The sequence below is a fragment of the Oncorhynchus mykiss genome, chromosome 14 (genome assembly GCF_057628025.1).
Source record: "Oncorhynchus mykiss isolate SJ-2025 chromosome 14, ASM5762802v1, whole genome shotgun sequence".
Lineage (NCBI taxonomy): Eukaryota > Metazoa > Chordata > Actinopteri > Salmoniformes > Salmonidae > Oncorhynchus > Oncorhynchus mykiss.
In genome coordinates, this window is record NC_143035.1 from 29,770,694 (window position 1) to 29,787,875 (window position 17,182).

The window sequence follows — 17,182 nt, forward strand, 5'->3', positions numbered from 1 at the left end:
CTAGTGTGTGTGAGGTGGCGTGGACTAGTGTGTGTGAGGTGGCGTGGACTAGTGTGTGAGAGGTGGCGTGGACTAGTGTGTGAGAGGTGGCGTGGACTAGTGTGTGAGAGGTGGCGTCGACTAGTGTGTGAGAGGTGGCGTGGTCTAGTGTGTGAGAGGTGGCGTGGTCTAGTGTGTGAGAAAGAGAGAGAGAGAGGGGTGGCGTGGACTAGTGTGTGAGAGGTGGCGTGGGCTAGTGTGTGAGAGGAGGCGTAGAATAGTGTGTGAGAGAGAGAGGGGTGGCGTGGTCTAGAGAGAGAGAGGGGTGGCGTGGTCTAGAGAGAGAGAGGGGTGGCGTGGTCTAGAGAGAGAGGGGTGGCGTGGTCTAGAGAGAGAGGGGTGGCGTGGTCTAGAGAGAGAGAGGTGGCGTGGTCTATAGAGAGAGAGGTGGCGTGGTCTAGAGAGAGAGAGGTGGCGTGGTCTAGAGAGAGAGGTGGCGTGGTCTAGAGAGAGAGAGGTGGCGTGGTCTAGAGAGAGAGAGAGGGGTGGCGTGGTCTAGAGTGAGAGAGAGGTGGCGTGGTCTAGAGTGAGAAAGAGGTGGTGTGGTCTAGAGAGAGAGAGAGGGGTGGCGTGGTCTAGAGAGAGGGGTGGCGTGGTCTAGAGAGAGAGGGGTGGCGTGGTCTAGAGAGAGAGAGGTGGCGTGGTCTAGAGAGAGAGGTGGCGTGTACTAGTGTGAGAGAGGGGTGGCGTGGTCTAGAGAGAGAGAGGTGGTGTGGTCTAGAGAGAGAGAGGGGTGGCGTGGTCTAGAGTGAGAGAGAGGTGGTGTGGTCTAGAGAGAGAGGGGTGGCGTGGTCTAGAGAGAGAGAGAGAGGGGTGGCGTGGTCTAGAGAGAGAGAGAGGGGTGGCGTGGTCTAGAGAGAGAGAGAGAGAGGTGGCGTGGTCTAGAGAGAGAGAGAGAGAGGTGGCGTGGTCTAGAGAGAGAGAGAGAGAGGTGGCGTGGTCTAGAGTGAGAGAGAGGTGGCGTGGTCTAGAGAGAGAGAGGGGTGGCGTGGTCTAGAGAGAGAGGGGTGGCGTGGTCTAGAGAGAGAGAGATGGCGTGGTCTAGAGAGAGAGGTGGCGTGTACTAGTGTGAGAGAGGGGTGGCGTGGTCTAGAGTGAGAGAGAGGTGGTGTGGTCTAGAGAGAGAGAGGGGTGGCGTGGTCTAGAGAGAGAGAGAGAGGGGTGGCGTGGTCTAGAGAGAGAGAGAGAGGGGTGGCGTGGTTGAGAGAGAGAGGGGTGGCGTGGTCTAGAGAGAGAGAGAGAGAGAGAGAGGTGGCGTGGTCTAGAGAGAGAGAGAGAGAGGTGGCGTGGTCTAGAGAGAGAGGGGTGGTGTGGTCTAGAGAGAGAGGGGTGGCGTGGTCTAGAGAGAGAGGGGTGACGTGGTCTAGAGAGAGAGGGGTGGCGTGGTCTAGAGAGAGAGGGAGAGGGGTGGCGTGGTCTAGAGAGAGAGGGGTGGCGTGGTCTAGAGAGAGGTGGCGTGGTCTAGAGAGAGAGAGGTGGCGTGTACTAGTGTGAGAGAGAGGGGTTGCGTGGTCTAGTGAGAGGGGTGGCGTGGTCTAGAGAGAGAGGGGTGGCGTGGTCTAGAGAGAGAGGGGTGGCGTGGTCTAGTGAGAGAGGGGTGGCGTGGTCTAGTGAGAGGGGTGGCGTGGTCTAGTGAGAGGGGTGGCGTGGTCTAGTGAGAGAGGGGTGGCATGGTCTAGTGAGAGAGAGGTGGCGTGGTCTAGAGAGAGAGAGGGGTGGCGTGGTCTAGAGAGAGAGAGGTGGTGTGGTCTAGAGAGAGAGAGAGAGGGGTGGCGTGGTCTAGAGAGAGAGAGAGGGGTGGCGTGGTCTAGAGTGTGTGAGAGGTGGCGTGGACTAGTGTGTGAGAGGTGGCGTGGACTAGTGTGTGAGAGGTGGCGTGGACTAGTGTGTGAGAGAGAGAGAGAGAGAGAGAGAGAGAGAGGGGTGGCGTGGACTAGTGTGTGAGAGGTGGCGTGGACTAGTGTGTGTGAGGTGGCGTGGACTAGTGTGTGTGAGGTGGCGTGGACTAGTGTGTGAGAGGTGGCGTGGACTAGTGTGTGAGAGGTGGCGTGGACTAGTGTGTGAGAGGTGGCGTCGACTAGTGTGTGAGAGGTGGCGTGGTCTAGTGTGTGAGAGGTGGCGTGGTCTAGTGTGTGAGAAAGAGAGAGAGAGAGGGGTGGCGTGGACTAGTGTGTGAGAGGTGGCGTGGGCTAGTGTGTGAGAGGAGGCGTAGAATAGTGTGTGAGAGAGAGAGGGGTGGCGTGGTCTAGAGAGAGAGAGGGGTGGCGTGGTCTAGAGAGAGAGAGGGGTGGCGTGGTCTAGAGAGAGAGGGGTGGCGTGGTCTAGAGAGAGAGGGGTGGCGTGGTCTAGAGAGAGAGAGGTGGCGTGGTCTATAGAGAGAGAGGTGGCGTGGTCTAGAGAGAGAGAGGTGGCGTGGTCTAGAGAGAGAGGTGGCGTGGTCTAGAGAGAGAGAGGTGGCGTGGTCTAGAGAGAGAGAGAGGGGTGGCGTGGTCTAGAGTGAGAGAGAGGTGGCGTGGTCTAGAGTGAGAAAGAGGTGGTGTGGTCTAGAGAGAGAGAGAGGGGTGGCGTGGTCTAGAGAGAGGGGTGGCGTGGTCTAGAGAGAGAGGGGTGGCGTGGTCTAGAGAGAGAGAGGTGGCGTGGTCTAGAGAGGGAGGTGGCGTGTACTAGTGTGAGAGAGGGGTGGCGTGGTCTAGAGAGAGAGAGGTGGTGTGGTCTAGAGAGAGAGAGGGGTGGCGTGGTCTAGAGTGAGAGAGAGGTGGTGTGGTCTAGAGAGAGAGGGGTGGCGTGGTCTAGAGAGAGAGAGAGAGGGGTGGCGTGGTCTAGAGAGAGAGAGAGGGGTGGCGTGGTCTAGAGAGAGAGAGAGAGAGGTGGCGTGGTCTAGAGAGAGAGAGAGAGAGGTGGCGTGGTCTAGAGAGAGAGAGAGAGAGGTGGCGTGGTCTAGAGTGAGAGAGAGGTGGCGTGGTCTAGAGAGAGAGAGGGGTGGCGTGGTCTAGAGAGAGAGGGGTGGCGTGGTCTAGAGAGAGAGAGATGGCGTGGTCTAGAGAGAGAGGTGGCGTGTACTAGTGTGAGAGAGGGGTGGCGTGGTCTAGAGTGAGAGAGAGGTGGTGTGGTCTAGAGAGAGAGAGGGGTGGCGTGGTCTAGAGAGAGAGAGAGAGGGGTGGCGTGGTCTAGAGAGAGAGAGAGAGGGGTGGCGTGGTTGAGAGAGAGAGGGGTGGCGTGGTCTAGAGAGAGAGAGAGAGAGAGAGAGGTGGCGTGGTCTAGAGAGAGAGAGAGAGAGGTGGCGTGGTCTAGAGAGAGAGGGGTGGTGTGGTCTAGAGAGAGAGGGGTGGCGTGGTCTAGAGAGAGAGGGGTGACGTGGTCTAGAGAGAGAGGGGTGGCGTGGTCTAGAGAGAGAGGGAGAGGGGTGGCGTGGTCTAGAGAGAGAGGGGTGGCGTGGTCTAGAGAGAGGTGGCGTGGTCTAGAGAGAGAGAGGTGGCGTGTACTAGTGTGAGAGAGAGGGGTTGCGTGGTCTAGTGAGAGGGGTGGCGTGGTCTAGAGAGAGAGGGGTGGCGTGGTCTAGAGAGAGAGGGGTGGCGTGGTCTAGTGAGAGAGGGGTGGCGTGGTCTAGTGAGAGGGGTGGCGTGGTCTAGTGAGAGGGGTGGCGTGGTCTAGTGAGAGAGGGGTGGCATGGTCTAGTGAGAGAGAGGTGGCGTGGTCTAGAGAGAGAGAGGGGTGGCGTGGTCGAGAGAGAGAGGTGGCGTGGTCTAGAGAGAGAGAGGTGGCATGGTCTAGAGAGAGAGAGGTGGCGTGTACTAGTGTGAGAGAGAGGTGGCGTGTACTAGTGTGAGAGAGAGGTGGCGTGTACTAGTGTGAGAGAGGGGTGGCGTGGTCTAGAGAGAGAGAGAGAGAGGGGTGGCGTGGTCTAGAGAGAGAGAGAGAGAGGGGTGGCGTGGTTGAGAGAGAGAGGGGTGGCGTGGTCTAGAGAGAGAGAGAGAGAGGTGGCGTGGTCTAGAGAGAGAGAGAGAGGTGGCGTGGTCTAGAGAGAGAGAGAGAGAGGTGGCGTGGTCGAGAGAGAGAGGGGTGGCGTGGTCTAGAGAGAGAGGGAGAGGGGTGGCGTGGTCTAGAGAGAGCGGGGTGGCGTGGTCTAGAGAGAGAGGGGTGGCGTGGTCTAGAGATAGAGGGGTGGCGTGGTCTAGAGAGAGAGGGGTGGCGTGGTCTAGAGAGAGAGAGAGAGAGGGGTGGCGTGGTCTAGAGAGAGCGGGGTGGCGTGGTCTAGAGAGAGAGGGGTGGCGTGGTCTAGAGATAGAGGGGTGGCGTGGTCTAGAGAGAGAGGGGTGGCGTGGTCTAGTGAGAGAGGGGTGGCGTGGTCTAGTGAGAGAGGGGTGGCGTGGTCTAGTGAGAGAGGGGTGGCGTGGTCTAGAGAGAGGGGTGGCGTGGCGTGGTCTAGAGAGAGAGGGGTGGCGTGGTCTAGAGAGAGAGGGGTGGCGTGGTCTAGAGAGAGAGGGGTGGCGTGGTCTAGAGAGAGAGAGAGAGAGGGGTGGCGTGGTCTAGAGAGAGAGAGAGAGGGGTGGCGTGGTCTAGAGAGAGAGGGAGAGGGGTGGCGTGGTCTAGAGAGAGAGGGGTGGCGTGGTCTAGAGAGAGCGGGGTGGCGTGGTCTAGAGAGAGAGGGGTGGCGTGGTCTAGAGATAGAGGGGTGGCGTGGTCTAGAGAGAGAGGGGTGGCGTGGTCTAGTGAGAGAGGGGTGGCGTGGTCTAGTGAGAGAGGGGTGGCGTGGTCTAGTGAGAGAGGGGTGGCGTGGTCTAGAGAGAGGGGTGGCGTGGCGTGGTCTAGAGAGAGAGGGGTGGCGTGGTCTAGAGAGAGAGGTGGCGTGTACTAGTGTGAGAGAGGGGTGGCGTGGTCTAGAGAGAGAGAGGTGGTGTGGTCTAGAGAGAGAGAGGGGTGGCGTGGTCTAGAGTGAGAGAGAGGTGGTGTGGTCTAGAGAGAGAGGGGTGGCGTGGTCTAGAGAGAGAGAGAGAGGGGTGGCGTGGTCTAGAGAGAGAGAGAGGGGTGGCGTGGTCTAGAGAGAGAGAGAGAGGTGGCGTGGTCTAGAGAGAGAGAGAGAGAGGTGGCGTGGTCTAGAGAGAGAGAGAGAGAGGTGGCGTGGTCTAGAGTGAGAGAGAGGTGGCGTGGTCTAGAGTGAGAGAGAGGTGGCGTGGTCTAGAGAGAGAGAGGGGTGGCGTGGTCTAGAGAGAGAGGGGTGGCGTGGTCTAGAGAGAGAGAGATGGCGTGGTCTAGAGAGAGAGGTGGCGTGTACTAGTGTGAGAGAGGGGTGGCGTGGTCTAGAGTGAGAGAGAGGTGGTGTGGTCTAGAGAGAGAGAGGGGTGGCGTGGTATAGAGAGAGAGAGAGAGGGGTGGCGTGGTCTAGAGAGAGAGAGAGAGGGGTGGCGTGGTTGAGAGAGAGAGGGGTGGCGTGGTCTAGAGAGAGAGAGAGAGAGAGAGAGGTGGCGTGGTCTAGAGAGAGAGAGAGAGAGAGGTGGCGTGGTCTAGAGAGAGAGGGGTGGTGTGGTCTAGAGAGAGAGGGGTGGCGTGGTCTAGAGAGAGAGGGGTGACGTGGTCTAGAGAGAGAGGGGTGGCGTGGTCTAGAGAGAGAGGGAGAGGGGTGGCGTGGTCTAGAGAGAGAGGGGTGGCGTGGTCTAGAGAGAGGTGGCGTGGTCTAGAGAGAGAGAGGTGGCGTGTACTAGTGTGAGAGAGAGGGGTTGCGTGGTCTAGTGAGAGGGGTGGCGTGGTCTAGAGAGAGAGGGGTGGCGTGGTCTAGAGAGAGAGGGGTGGCGTGGTCTAGTGAGAGAGGGGTGGCGTGGTCTAGTGAGAGGGGTGGCGTGGTCTAGTGAGAGAGGGGTGGCATGGTCTAGTGAGAGAGAGGTGGCGTGGTCTAGAGAGAGAGAGGGGTGGCGTGGTCGAGAGAGAGAGGTGGCATGGTCTAGAGAGAGAGAGGTGGCGTGTACTAGTGTGAGAGAGAGGTGGCGTGTACTAGTGTGAGAGAGAGGTGGCGTGTACTAGTGTGAGAGAGGGGTGGCGTGGTCTAGAGAGAGAGAGAGAGGGGTGGCGTGGTCTAGAGAGAGAGAGAGAGAGGGGTGGCGTGGTTGAGAGAGAGAGGGGTGGCGTGGTCTAGAGAGAGAGAGAGAGAGGTGGCGTGGTCTAGAGAGAGAGAGAGAGGTGGCGTGGTCTAGAGAGAGAGAGAGAGAGGTGGCGTGGTCGAGAGAGAGAGGGGTGGCGTGGTCTAGAGAGAGAGGGAGAGGGGTGGCGTGGTCTAGAGAGAGCGGGGTGGCGTGGTCTAGAGAGAGAGGGGTGGCGTGGTCTAGAGATAGAGGGGTGGCGTGGTCTAGAGAGAGAGGGGTGGCGTGGTCTAGAGAGAGAGAGAGAGAGGGGTGGCGTGGTCTAGAGAGAGCGGGGTGGCGTGGTCTAGAGAGAGAGGGGTGGCGTGGTCTAGAGATAGAGGGGTGGCGTGGTCTAGAGAGAGAGGGGTGGCGTGGTCTAGTGAGAGAGGGGTGGCGTGGTCTAGTGAGAGAGGGGTGGCGTGGTCTAGTGAGAGAGGGGTGGCGTGGTCTAGAGAGAGGGGTGGCGTGGCGTGGTCTAGAGAGAGAGGGGTGGCGTGGTCTAGAGAGAGAGGGGTGGCGTGGTCTAGAGAGAGAGGGGTGGCGTGGTCTAGAGAGAGAGAGAGAGAGGGGTGGCGTGGTCTAGAGAGAGAGAGAGAGGGGTGGCGTGGTCTAGAGAGAGAGGGAGAGGGGTGGCGTGGTCTAGAGAGAGAGGGGTGGCGTGGTCTAGAGAGAGCGGGGTGGCGTGGTCTAGAGAGAGAGGGGTGGCGTGGTCTAGAGATAGAGGGGTGGCGTGGTCTAGAGAGAGAGGGGTGGCGTGGTCTAGTGAGAGAGGGGTGGCGTGGTCTAGTGAGAGAGGGGTGGCGTGGTCTAGTGAGAGAGGGGTGGCGTGGTCTAGAGAGAGGGGTGGCGTGGCGTGGTCTAGAGAGAGAGGGGTGGCGTGGTCTAGAGAGAGAGGGGTGGCGTGGTCTAGAGAGAGAGGGGTGGCGTGGTCTAGAGAGAGAGAGAGAGAGGGGTGGCGTGGTCTAGAGAGAGAGAGAGAGGGGTGGCATGGTCTAGAGAGAGAGAGAGAGGGGTGGCGTGGTCTAGAGAGAGAGAGAGGGGTGGCGTGGTCTAGAGAGAGAGAGGTGGCGTGTACTAGTGTGAGAGAGGGGTGGCGTGGTCTAGAGAGAGAGAGAGAGGGGTGGCGTGGTCTAGAGAGAGAGAGAGAGGGGTGGCGTGGTTGAGAGAGAGAGGGGTGGCGTGGTCTAGAGAGAGAGAGAGAGGTGGCGTGGTCTAGAGAGAGAGAGAGAGAGGTGGCGTGGTCTAGAGAGAGAGAGAGAGAGGTGGCGTGGTCTAGAGAGAGGGAGAGTGGTGGCGTGGTCTAGAGAGAGAGGGGTGGCGTGGTCTAGAGAGAGAGGGGTGGCGTGGTCTAGAGAGAGAGGGGTGGCGTGGTCTAGAGAGAGAGAGGTGGCGTGTACTAGTGTGAGAGAGGGGTGGCGTGGTCTAGAGAGAGAGAGAGAGGGGTGGCGTGGTCTAGAGAGAGAGAGAGAGAGGGGTGGCGTGGTTGAGAGAGAGAGGGGTGGCGTGGTCTAGAGAGAGAGAGAGAGAGGTGGCGTGGTCTAGAGAGAGAGAGAGAGAGGTGGCGTGGTCTAGAGAGAGAGAGAGAGAGGTGGCGTGGTCTAGAGAGAGAGAGAGAGAGGTGGCGTGGTCTAGAGAGAGGGAGAGGGGTGGCGTGGTCTAGTGAGAGAGGGAGAGGGGTGGCGTGGTCTAGAGAGAGAGGGGTGGCGTGGTCTAGAGAGAGGTGGCGTGGTCTAGAGAGAGAGAGGTGGCGTGTACTAGTGTGAGAGAGAGGGGTTGCGTGGTTGCGTGGTTGCGTGGTCTAGAGAGAGAGAGAGAGGGGTGGCGTGGTTGAGAGAGAGAGAGAGAGGGGTGGCGTGGTCTAGAGAGAGAGAGAGAGAGAGAGGTGGCGTGGTCTAGAGAGAGAGAGAGAGAGGTGGCGTGGTCTAGAGAGAGAGGGGTGGTGTGGTCTAGAGAGAGAGGGGTGGCGTGGTCTAGAGAGAGAGGGGTGACGTGGTCTAGAGAGAGAGGGGTGGCGTGGTCTAGAGAGAGAGGGAGAGGGGTGGCGTGGTCTAGAGAGAGAGGGGTGGCGTGGTCTAGAGAGAGGTGGCGTGGTCTAGAGAGAGAGAGGTGGCGTGTACTAGTGTGAGAGAGAGGGGTTGCGTGGTCTAGTGAGAGGGGTGGCGTGGTCTAGAGAGAGAGGGGTGGCGTGGTCTAGAGAGAGAGGGGTGGCGTGGTCTAGTGAGAGAGGGGTGGCGTGGTCTAGTGAGAGGGGTGGCGTGGTCTAGTGAGAGAGGGGTGGCATGGTCTAGTGAGAGAGAGGTGGCGTGGTCTAGAGAGAGAGAGGGGTGGCGTGGTCGAGAGAGAGAGGTGGCGTGGTCTAGAGAGAGAGAGGTGGCATGGTCTAGAGAGAGAGAGGTGGCGTGTACTAGTGTGAGAGAGAGGTGGCGTGTACTAGTGTGAGAGAGAGGTGGCGTGTACTAGTGTGAGAGAGAGAGAGGGGTGGCGTGGTTGAGAGAGAGAGGGGTGGCGTGGTCTAGAGAGAGAGAGAGAGGTGGCGTGGTCTAGAGAGAGAGAGAGAGGTGGCGTGGTCTAGAGAGAGAGAGAGAGAGGTGGCGTGGTCTAGAGAGAGAGGGGTGGCGTGGTCTAGAGAGAGAGGGAGAGGGGTGGCGTGGTCTAGAGAGAGAGGGGTGGCGTGGTCTAGAGAGAGCGGGGTGGCGTGGTCTAGAGAGAGAGGGGTGGCGTGGTCTAGTGAGAGAGGGGTGGCGTGGTCTAGTGAGAGAGGGGTGGCGTGGTCTAGTGAGAGAGGGGTGGCGTGGTCTAGAGAGAGAGGGGTGGCGTGGTCTAGAGAGAGGGGTGGCGTGGTCTAGAGAGAGAGAGAGAGAGGGGTGGCGTGGTCTAGAGAGAGAGAGAGAGGGGTGGCATGGTCTAGAGAGAGAGAGAGAGGGGTGGCATGGTCTAGAGAGAGAGAGAGGGGTGGCGTGGTCTAGAGAGAGAGAGGTGGCGTGTACTAGTGTGAGTGAGGGGTGGCGTGGTCTAGAGAGAGAGAGAGAGGGGTGGCGTGGTCTAGAGAGAGAGAGAGAGAGGGGTGGCGTGGTTGAGAGAGAGAGGGGTGGCGTGGTCTAGAGAGAGAGAGAGAGAGGTGGCGTGGTCTAGAGAGAGAGAGAGAGAGGTGGCGTGGTCTAGAGAGAGAGAGAGAGAGGTGGCGTGGTCTAGAGAGAGAGAGAGAGAGAGGTGGCGTGGTCTAGAGAGAGGGAGAGTGGTGGCGTGGTCTAGAGAGAGAGGGGTGGCGAGGTCTAGAGAGAGAGGGGTGGCGTGGTCTAGAGAGAGAGGGGTGGCGTGGTCTAGAGAGAGAGGGGTGGCGTGGTCTAGAGAGAGAGGGGTGGCGTGGTATAGAGAGAGAGGGGTGGCGTGGTCTAGAGAGAGAGAGGTGGCGTGTACTAGTGTGAGAGAGGGGTGGCGTGGTCTAGAGAGAGAGAGAGAGGGGTGGCGTGGTCTAGAGAGAGAGAGAGAGAGGGGTGGCGTGGTTGAGAGAGAGAGGGGTGGCGTGGTCTAGAGAGAGAGAGAGAGGTGGCGTGGTCTAGAGAGAGAGAGAGAGAGGTGGCGTGGTCTAGAGAGAGAGAGAGAGAGAGGTGGCGTGGTCTAGAGAGAGAGAGAGAGAGGTGGCGTGGTCTAGAGAGAAGGAGAGTGGTGGCGTGGTCTAGAGAGAGAGGGGTGGCGTGGTCTAGAGAGAGAGGGGTGGCGTGGTCTAGAGAGAGAGGGGTGGCGTGGTCTAGAGAGAGAGGGGTGGCGTGGTCTAGAGAGAGAGGGGTGGCGTGGTCTAGAGAGAGAGGGGTGGCGTGGTCTAGAGAGAGAGGGGTGGCGTGGTCTAGTGAGAGAGGGGTGGCGTGGTCTAGTGAGAGAGAGGTGGCGTGGTCTAGAGAGAGCGAGAGGTGGCGTGTACTAGTGTGAGAGAGAGGGGTTGTGTGTACTAGTGTGAGAGAGAGAGGGGTGGCGTGGTCTAGAGAGAGAGAGAGAGAGGGGTGGCGTGGTCTAGAGAGAGAGAGAGAGGGGTGGCATGGTCTAGAGAGAGAGAGAGAGGGGTGGCATGGTCTAGAGAGAGAGAGAGGGGTGGCGTGGTCTAGAGAGAGAGAGGTGGCGTGTACTAGTGTGAGAGAGGGGTGGCGTGGTCTAGAGAGAGAGAGAGAGGGGTGGCGTGGTCTAGAGAGAGAGAGAGAGAGGGGTGGCGTGGTTGAGAGAGAGAGGGGTGGCGTGGTCTAGAGAGAGATAGAGAGAGGTGGCGTGGTCTAGAGAGAGAGAGAGAGAGGTGGCGTGGTCTAGAGAGAGAGAGAGAGAGGTGGCGTGGTCTAGAGAGAGAGAGAGAGAGGTGGCGTGGTCTAGAGAGAGGGAGAGTGGTGGCGTGGTCTAGAGAGAGAGGGGTGGCGAGGTCTAGAGAGAGAGGGGTGGCGTGGTCTAGAGAGAGAGGGGTGGCGTGGTCTAGAGAGAGAGGGGTGGCGTGGTCTAGAGAGAGAGGGGTGGCGTGGTCTAGAGAGAGAGGGGTGGCGTGGTCTAGAGAGAGAGAGGTGGCGTGTACTAGTGTGAGAGAGGGGTGGCGTGGTCTAGAGAGAGAGAGAGAGGGGTGGCGTGGTCTAGAGAGAGAGAGAGAGAGGGGTGGCGTGGTTGAGAGAGAGAGGGGTGGCGTGGTCTAGAGAGAGAGAGAGAGAGGTGGCGTGGTCTAGAGAGAGAGAGAGAGAGGTGGCGTGGTCTAGAGAGAGAGAGAGAGAGGTGGCGTGGTCTAGAGAGAGGGGTGGCGTGGTCTAGAGAGAGAGGGGTGGCGTGGTCTAGAGAGAGAGGGGTGGCGTGGTCTAGAGAGAGAGGGGTGGCGTGGTCTAGAGAGAGAGGGGTGGCGTGGTCTAGAGAGAGAGGGGTGGCGTGGTCTAGAGAGAGAGGGGTGGCATGGTCTAGAGAGAGAGGGGTGGCGTGGTCTAGAGAGAGAGGGGTGGCGTGGTCTAGTGAGAGAGGGGTGGCGTGGTCTAGTGAGAGAGAGGTGGCGTGGTCTAGAGAGAGCGAGAGGTGGCGTGTACTAGTGTGAGAGAGAGGGGTTGTGTGTACTAGTGTGAGAGAGAGAGGGGTGGCGTGGTCTAGAGAGAGAGAGAGAGAGGGGTGGCGTGGTCTAGAGAGAGAGAGAGGGGTGGCATGGTCTAGAGAGAGAGAGAGAGGGGTGGCGTGGTCTAGAGAGAGAGAGAGGGGTGGCGTGGTCTAGAGAGAGAGAGGTGGCGTGTACTAGTGTGAGAGAGGGGTGGCGTGGTCTAGAGAGAGAGAGAGAGGGGTGGCGTGGTCTAGAGAGAGAGAGAGAGAGGGGTGGCGTGGTTGAGAGAGAGAGGGGTGGCGTGGTCTAGAGAGAGAGAGAGAGAGGTGGCGTGGTCTAGAGAGAGAGAGAGAGAGGTGGCGTGGTCTAGAGAGAGAGAGAGAGAGGTGGCGTGGTCTAGAGAGAGAGAGAGAGAGGTGGCGTGGTCTAGAGAGAGGGAGAGTGGTGGCGTGGTCTAGAGAGAGAGGGGTGGCGAGGTCTAGAGAGAGAGGGGTGGCGTGGTCTAGAGAGAGAGGGGTGGCGTGGTCTAGAGAGAGAGGGGTGGCGTGGTCTAGAGAGAGAGAGGTGGCGTGTACTAGTGTGAGAGAGGGGTGGCGTGGTCTAGAGAGAGAGAGAGAGGGGTGGCGTGGTCTAGAGAGAGAGAGAGAGAGGGGTGGCGTGGTTGAGAGAGAGAGGGGTGGCGTGGTCTAGAGAGAGAGAGAGAGAGGTGGCGTGGTCTAGAGAGAGAGAGAGAGAGGTGGCGTTGTCTAGAGAGAGAGAGAGAGAGAGGTGGCGTGGTCTAGAGAGAGAGAGAGAGAGGTGGCGTGGTCTAGAGAGAGGGAGAGTGGTGGCGTGGTCTAGAGAGAGAGGGGTGGCGTGGTCTAGAGAGAGAGGGGTGGCGTGGTCTAGAGAGAGAGGGGTGGCGTGGTCTAGAGAGAGAGGGGTGGCGTGGTCTATAGAGAGAGGGGTGGCGTGGTCTAGAGAGAGAGGGGTGGCGTGGTCTAGAGAGAGAGGGGTGGCGTGGTCTAGAGAGAGAGAGGTGGCGTGTACTAGTGTGAGAGAGGGGTGGCGTGGTCTAGAGAGAGAGAGAGAGGGGTGGCGTGGTCTAGAGAGAGAGAGAGAGAGGGGTGGCGTGGTTGAGAGAGAGAGGGGTGGCGTGGTCTAGAGAGAGAGAGAGAGAGGTGGCGTGGTCTAGAGAGAGAGAGAGAGAGGGGTGGCGTGGTTGAGAGAGAGAGGGGTGGCGTGGTCTAGAGAGAGAGAGAGAGGTGGCGTGGTCTAGAGAGAGAGAGAGAGAGGTGGCGTGGTCTAGAGAGAGAGAGAGAGAGAGGTGGCGTGGTCTAGAGAGAGAGAGAGAGAGGTGGCGTGGTCTAGAGAGAAGGAGAGTGGTGGCGTGGTCTAGAGAGAGAGGGGTGGCGTGGTCTAGAGAGAGAGGGGTGGCGTGGTCTAGAGAGAGAGGGGTGGCGTGGTCTAGAGAGAGAGGGGTGGCGTGGTCTAGAGAGAGAGGGGTGGCGTGGTCTAGAGAGAGAGGGGTGGCGTGGTCTAGAGAGAGAGGGGTGGCGTGGTCTAGTGAGAGAGGGGTGGCGTGGTCTAGTGAGAGAGAGGTGGCGTGGTCTAGAGAGAGCGAGAGGTGGCGTGTACTAGTGTGAGAGAGAGGGGTTGTGTGTACTAGTGTGAGAGAGAGAGGGGTGGCGTGGTCTAGAGAGAGAGAGAGAGAGGGGTGGCGTGGTCTAGAGAGAGAGAGAGAGGGGTGGCATGGTCTAGAGAGAGAGAGAGAGGGGTGGCATGGTCTAGAGAGAGAGAGAGGGGTGGCGTGGTCTAGAGAGAGAGAGGTGGCGTGTACTAGTGTGAGAGAGGGGTGGCGTGGTCTAGAGAGAGAGAGAGAGGGGTGGCGTGGTCTAGAGAGAGAGAGAGAGAGGGGTGGCGTGGTTGAGAGAGAGAGGGGTGGCGTGGTCTAGAGAGAGATAGAGAGAGGTGGCGTGGTCTAGAGAGAGAGAGAGAGAGGTGGCGTGGTCTAGAGAGAGAGAGAGAGAGGTGGCGTGGTCTAGAGAGAGAGAGAGAGAGGTGGCGTGGTCTAGAGAGAGGGAGAGTGGTGGCGTGGTCTAGAGAGAGAGGGGTGGCGAGGTCTAGAGAGAGAGGGGTGGCGTGGTCTAGAGAGAGAGGGGTGGCGTGGTCTAGAGAGAGAGGGGTGGCGTGGTCTAGAGAGAGAGGGGTGGCGTGGTCTAGAGAGAGAGGGGTGGCGTGGTCTAGAGAGAGAGAGGTGGCGTGTACTAGTGTGAGAGAGGGGTGGCGTGGTCTAGAGAGAGAGGGGTGGCGTGGTCTAGAGAGAGAGAGAGAGAGGGGTGGCGTGGTTGAGAGAGAGAGGGGTGGCGTGGTCTAGAGAGAGAGAGAGAGAGGTGGCGTGGTCTAGAGAGAGAGAGAGAGAGGTGGCGTGGTCTAGAGAGAGAGAGAGAGAGGTGGCGTGGTCTAGAGAGAGGGAGAGTGGTGGCGTGGTCTAGAGAGAGAGGGGTGGCGTGGTCTAGAGAGAGAGGGGTGGCGTGGTCTAGAGAGAGAGGGGTGGCGTGGTCTAGAGAGAGAGGGGTGGCGTGGTCTAGAGAGAGAGGGGTGGCGTGGTCTAGAGAGAGAGGGGTGGCATGGTCTAGAGAGAGAGGGGTGGCGTGGTCTAGAGAGAGAGGGGTGGCGTGGTCTAGTGAGAGAGGGGTGGCGTGGTCTAGTGAGAGAGAGGTGGCGTGGTCTAGAGAGAGCGAGAGGTGGCGTGTACTAGTGTGAGAGAGAGGGGTTGTGTGTACTAGTGTGAGAGAGAGAGGGGTGGCGTGGTCTAGAGAGAGAGAGAGAGAGGGGTGGCGTGGTCTAGAGAGAGAGAGAGGGGTGGCATGGTCTAGAGAGAGAGAGAGAGGGGTGGCGTGGTCTAGAGAGAGAGAGAGGGGTGGCGTGGTCTAGAGAGAGAGAGGTGGCGTGTACTAGTGTGAGAGAGGGGTGGCGTGGTCTAGAGAGAGAGAGAGAGGGGTGGCGTGGTCTAGAGAGAGAGAGAGAGAGGGGTGGCGTGGTTGAGAGAGAGAGGGGTGGCGTGGTCTAGAGAGAGAGAGAGAGAGGTGGCGTGGTCTAGAGAGAGAGAGAGAGAGGTGGCGTGGTCTAGAGAGAGAGAGAGAGAGGTGGCGTGGTCTAGAGAGAGAGAGAGAGAGGTGGCGTGGTCTAGAGAGAGGGAGAGTGGTGGCGTGGTCTAGAGAGAGAGGGGTGGCGAGGTCTAGAGAGAGAGGGGTGGCGTGGTCTAGAGAGAGAGGGGTGGCGTGGTCTATAGAGAGAGGGGTGGCGTGGTCTAGAGAGAGAGGGGTGGCGTGGTCTAGAGAGAGAGGGGTGGCGTGGTCTAGAGAGAGAGAGGTGGCGTGTACTAGTGTGAGAGAGGGGTGGCGTGGTCTAGAGAGAGAGAGAGAGGGGTGGCGTGGTCTAGAGAGAGAGAGAGAGAGGGGTGGCGTGGTTGAGAGAGAGAGGGGTGGCGTGGTCTAGAGAGAGAGAGAGAGAGGTGGCGTGGTCTAGAGAGAGAGAGAGAGAGAGAGGTGGCGTTGTCTAGAGAGAGAGAGAGAGAGAGGTGGCGTGGTCTAGAGAGAGAGAGAGAGAGGTGGCGTGGTCTAGAGAGAGGGAGAGTGGTGGCGTGGTCTAGAGAGAGAGGGGTGGCGTGGTCTAGAGAGAGAGGGGTGGCGTGGTCTAGAGAGAGAGGGGTGGCGTGGTCTAGAGAGAGAGGGGTGGCGTGGTCTATAGAGAGAGGGGTGGCGTGGTCTAGAGAGAGAGGGGTGGCGTGGTCTAGAGAGAGAGGGGTGGCGTGGTCTAGAGAGAGAGAGGTGGCGTGTACTAGTGTGAGAGAGGGGTGGCGTGGTCTAGAGAGAGAGAGAGAGGGGTGGCGTGGTCTAGAGAGAGAGAGAGAGAGGGGTGGCGTGGTTGAGAGAGAGAGGGGTGGCGTGGTCTAGAGAGAGAGAGAGAGAGGTGGCGTGGTCTAGAGAGAGAGAGAGAGAGGTGGCGTGGTCTAGAGAGAGAGAGAGAGAGAGGTGGCGTGGTCTAGAGAGAGAGAGAGAGAGGTGGCGTGGTCTAGAGAGAGGGAGAGTGGTGGCGTGGTCTAGAGAGAGAGGGGTGGCGTGGTCTAGAGAGAGAGGGGTGGCGTGGTCTAGAGAGAGAGGGGTGGCGTGGTCTAGAGAGAGAGGGGTGGCGTGGTCTAGAGAGAGAGGGGTGGCGTGGTCTAGAGAGAGAGGGGTGGCGTGGTCTAGAGAGAGAGGGGTGGCGTGGTCTAGTGAGAGAGGGGTGGCGTGGTCTAGTGAGAGAGAGGTGGCGTGGTCTAGAGAGAGCGAGAGGTGGCGTGTACTAGTGTGAGAGAGAGGGGTTGTGTGTACTAGTGTGAGAGAGAGGGGTTGCGTGGTCTAGTGAGAGAGGGGTGGCGTGGTCTAGAGAGAGAGGGGTGGCGTGGTCTAGAGAGAGAGGGGTGGCGTGGTCGAGAGAGAGAGGGGTGGCGTGGTCTAGAGAGAGAGGGGTGGCGTGGTCTAGAGAGAGAGGGGTGGCGTGGTCTAGAGAGAGAGGGGTGGCGTGGTCTAGAGAGAGAGGGGTGGCGTGGTCTAGAGAGAGAGGGGTGGCGTGGTCTAGTGAGAGAGAGGTGGCGTGGTCTAGAGAGAGCGAGAGGTGGCGTGGTCTAGAGAGAGAGAGGTGGCGTGTACTAGTGTGAGAGAGAGGGGTTGTGTGTACTAGTGTGAGAGAGAGGGGTTGCGTGGTCTAGTGAGAGAGGGGTGGCGTGGTCTAGAGAGAGAGGGGTGGTGTGGTCTAGAGAGAGAGGGGTGGCGTGGTCTAGAGAGAGAGGGGTGGCGTGGTCTAGAGAGAGAGGGGTGGCGTGGTCTAGAGAGAGAGAGAGGGGTGGCGTGGTCTAGAGAGAGAGGGGTGGCGTGGTCTAGAGAGAGAGAGAGGGGTGGCGTGGTCTAGAGAGAGAGAGAGAGGGGTGGTGTGGTCTAGAGAGAGAGGGGTGGCGTGGTCTAGAGAGAGAGAGAGAGAGGGGTGGTGTGGTCTAGAGAGAGAGGGGTGGCGTGGTCTAGAGAGAGAGAGAGAGGGGTGGCGTGGTCTAGAGAGAGAGGGGTGGCGTGGTCTAGAGAGAGAGGGGTGGCGTGGTCTAGAGAGAGAGGGGTGGCGTGGTCTAGAGAGAGAGTGGTGGCGTGGTCTAGAGAGAGAGGGGTGGCATGGTCTAGAGAGAGAGGGGTGGCGTGGTCTAGAGAGAGAGGGGTGGCGTGGTCTAGAGAGAGAGAGAGAGGGGTGGCGTGGTCTAGAGAGAGAGAGAGGGGTGGCGTGGTCTAGAGAGAGAGAGAGGGGTGGCGTGGTCTAGAGAGAGAGAGAGAGAGGGGTGGTGTGGTCTAGAGAGAGAGGGGTGGCGTGGTCTAGAGAGAGAGAGAGAGAGGGGTGGCGTGGTCTAGAGAGAGAGGGGTGGCGTGGTCTAGAGAGAGAGAGAGGGGGGTGGCGTGGTCTAGAGAGAGAGGGGTGGCGTGGTCTAGAGAGAGAGAGAGAGGGGTGGCGTGGTCTAGAGAGAGAGAGAGGGGTGGCGTGGTCTAGAGAGAGAGGGGTGGCGTGGTCTAGAGAGAGAGAGGGGTGGCGTGGTCTAGAGAGAGAGGGGTGGCGTGGTCTAGAGAGAGAGGGGTGGCGTGGTCTAGAGAGAGAGGGGTGGCGTGGTCTAGAGAGAGAGGGGTGGCGTGGTCTAGAGAGAGAGAGAGAGGGGTTGCGTGGTCTAGAGAGAGAGGGGTGGCGAGCGAGAGACAGATGTGTAGTCGGCCAGTACTGTAGTGATTACTCACTGCAGCCTAACATTATACAGTGCGTACATTATGTCAACATTGTGGAGTAAGTTCTGCCTAACAAAAGCTAGAGGGGCTCCTAATCACTATGCATTCATTGGTCTGTTATGCATTTCCACAAAAGGAAACCTAAATGTCAATGGTCTGGTCTGTGTAGTGTAGCAATGTAATGACTACTCAATAAGGTCTACTTTATA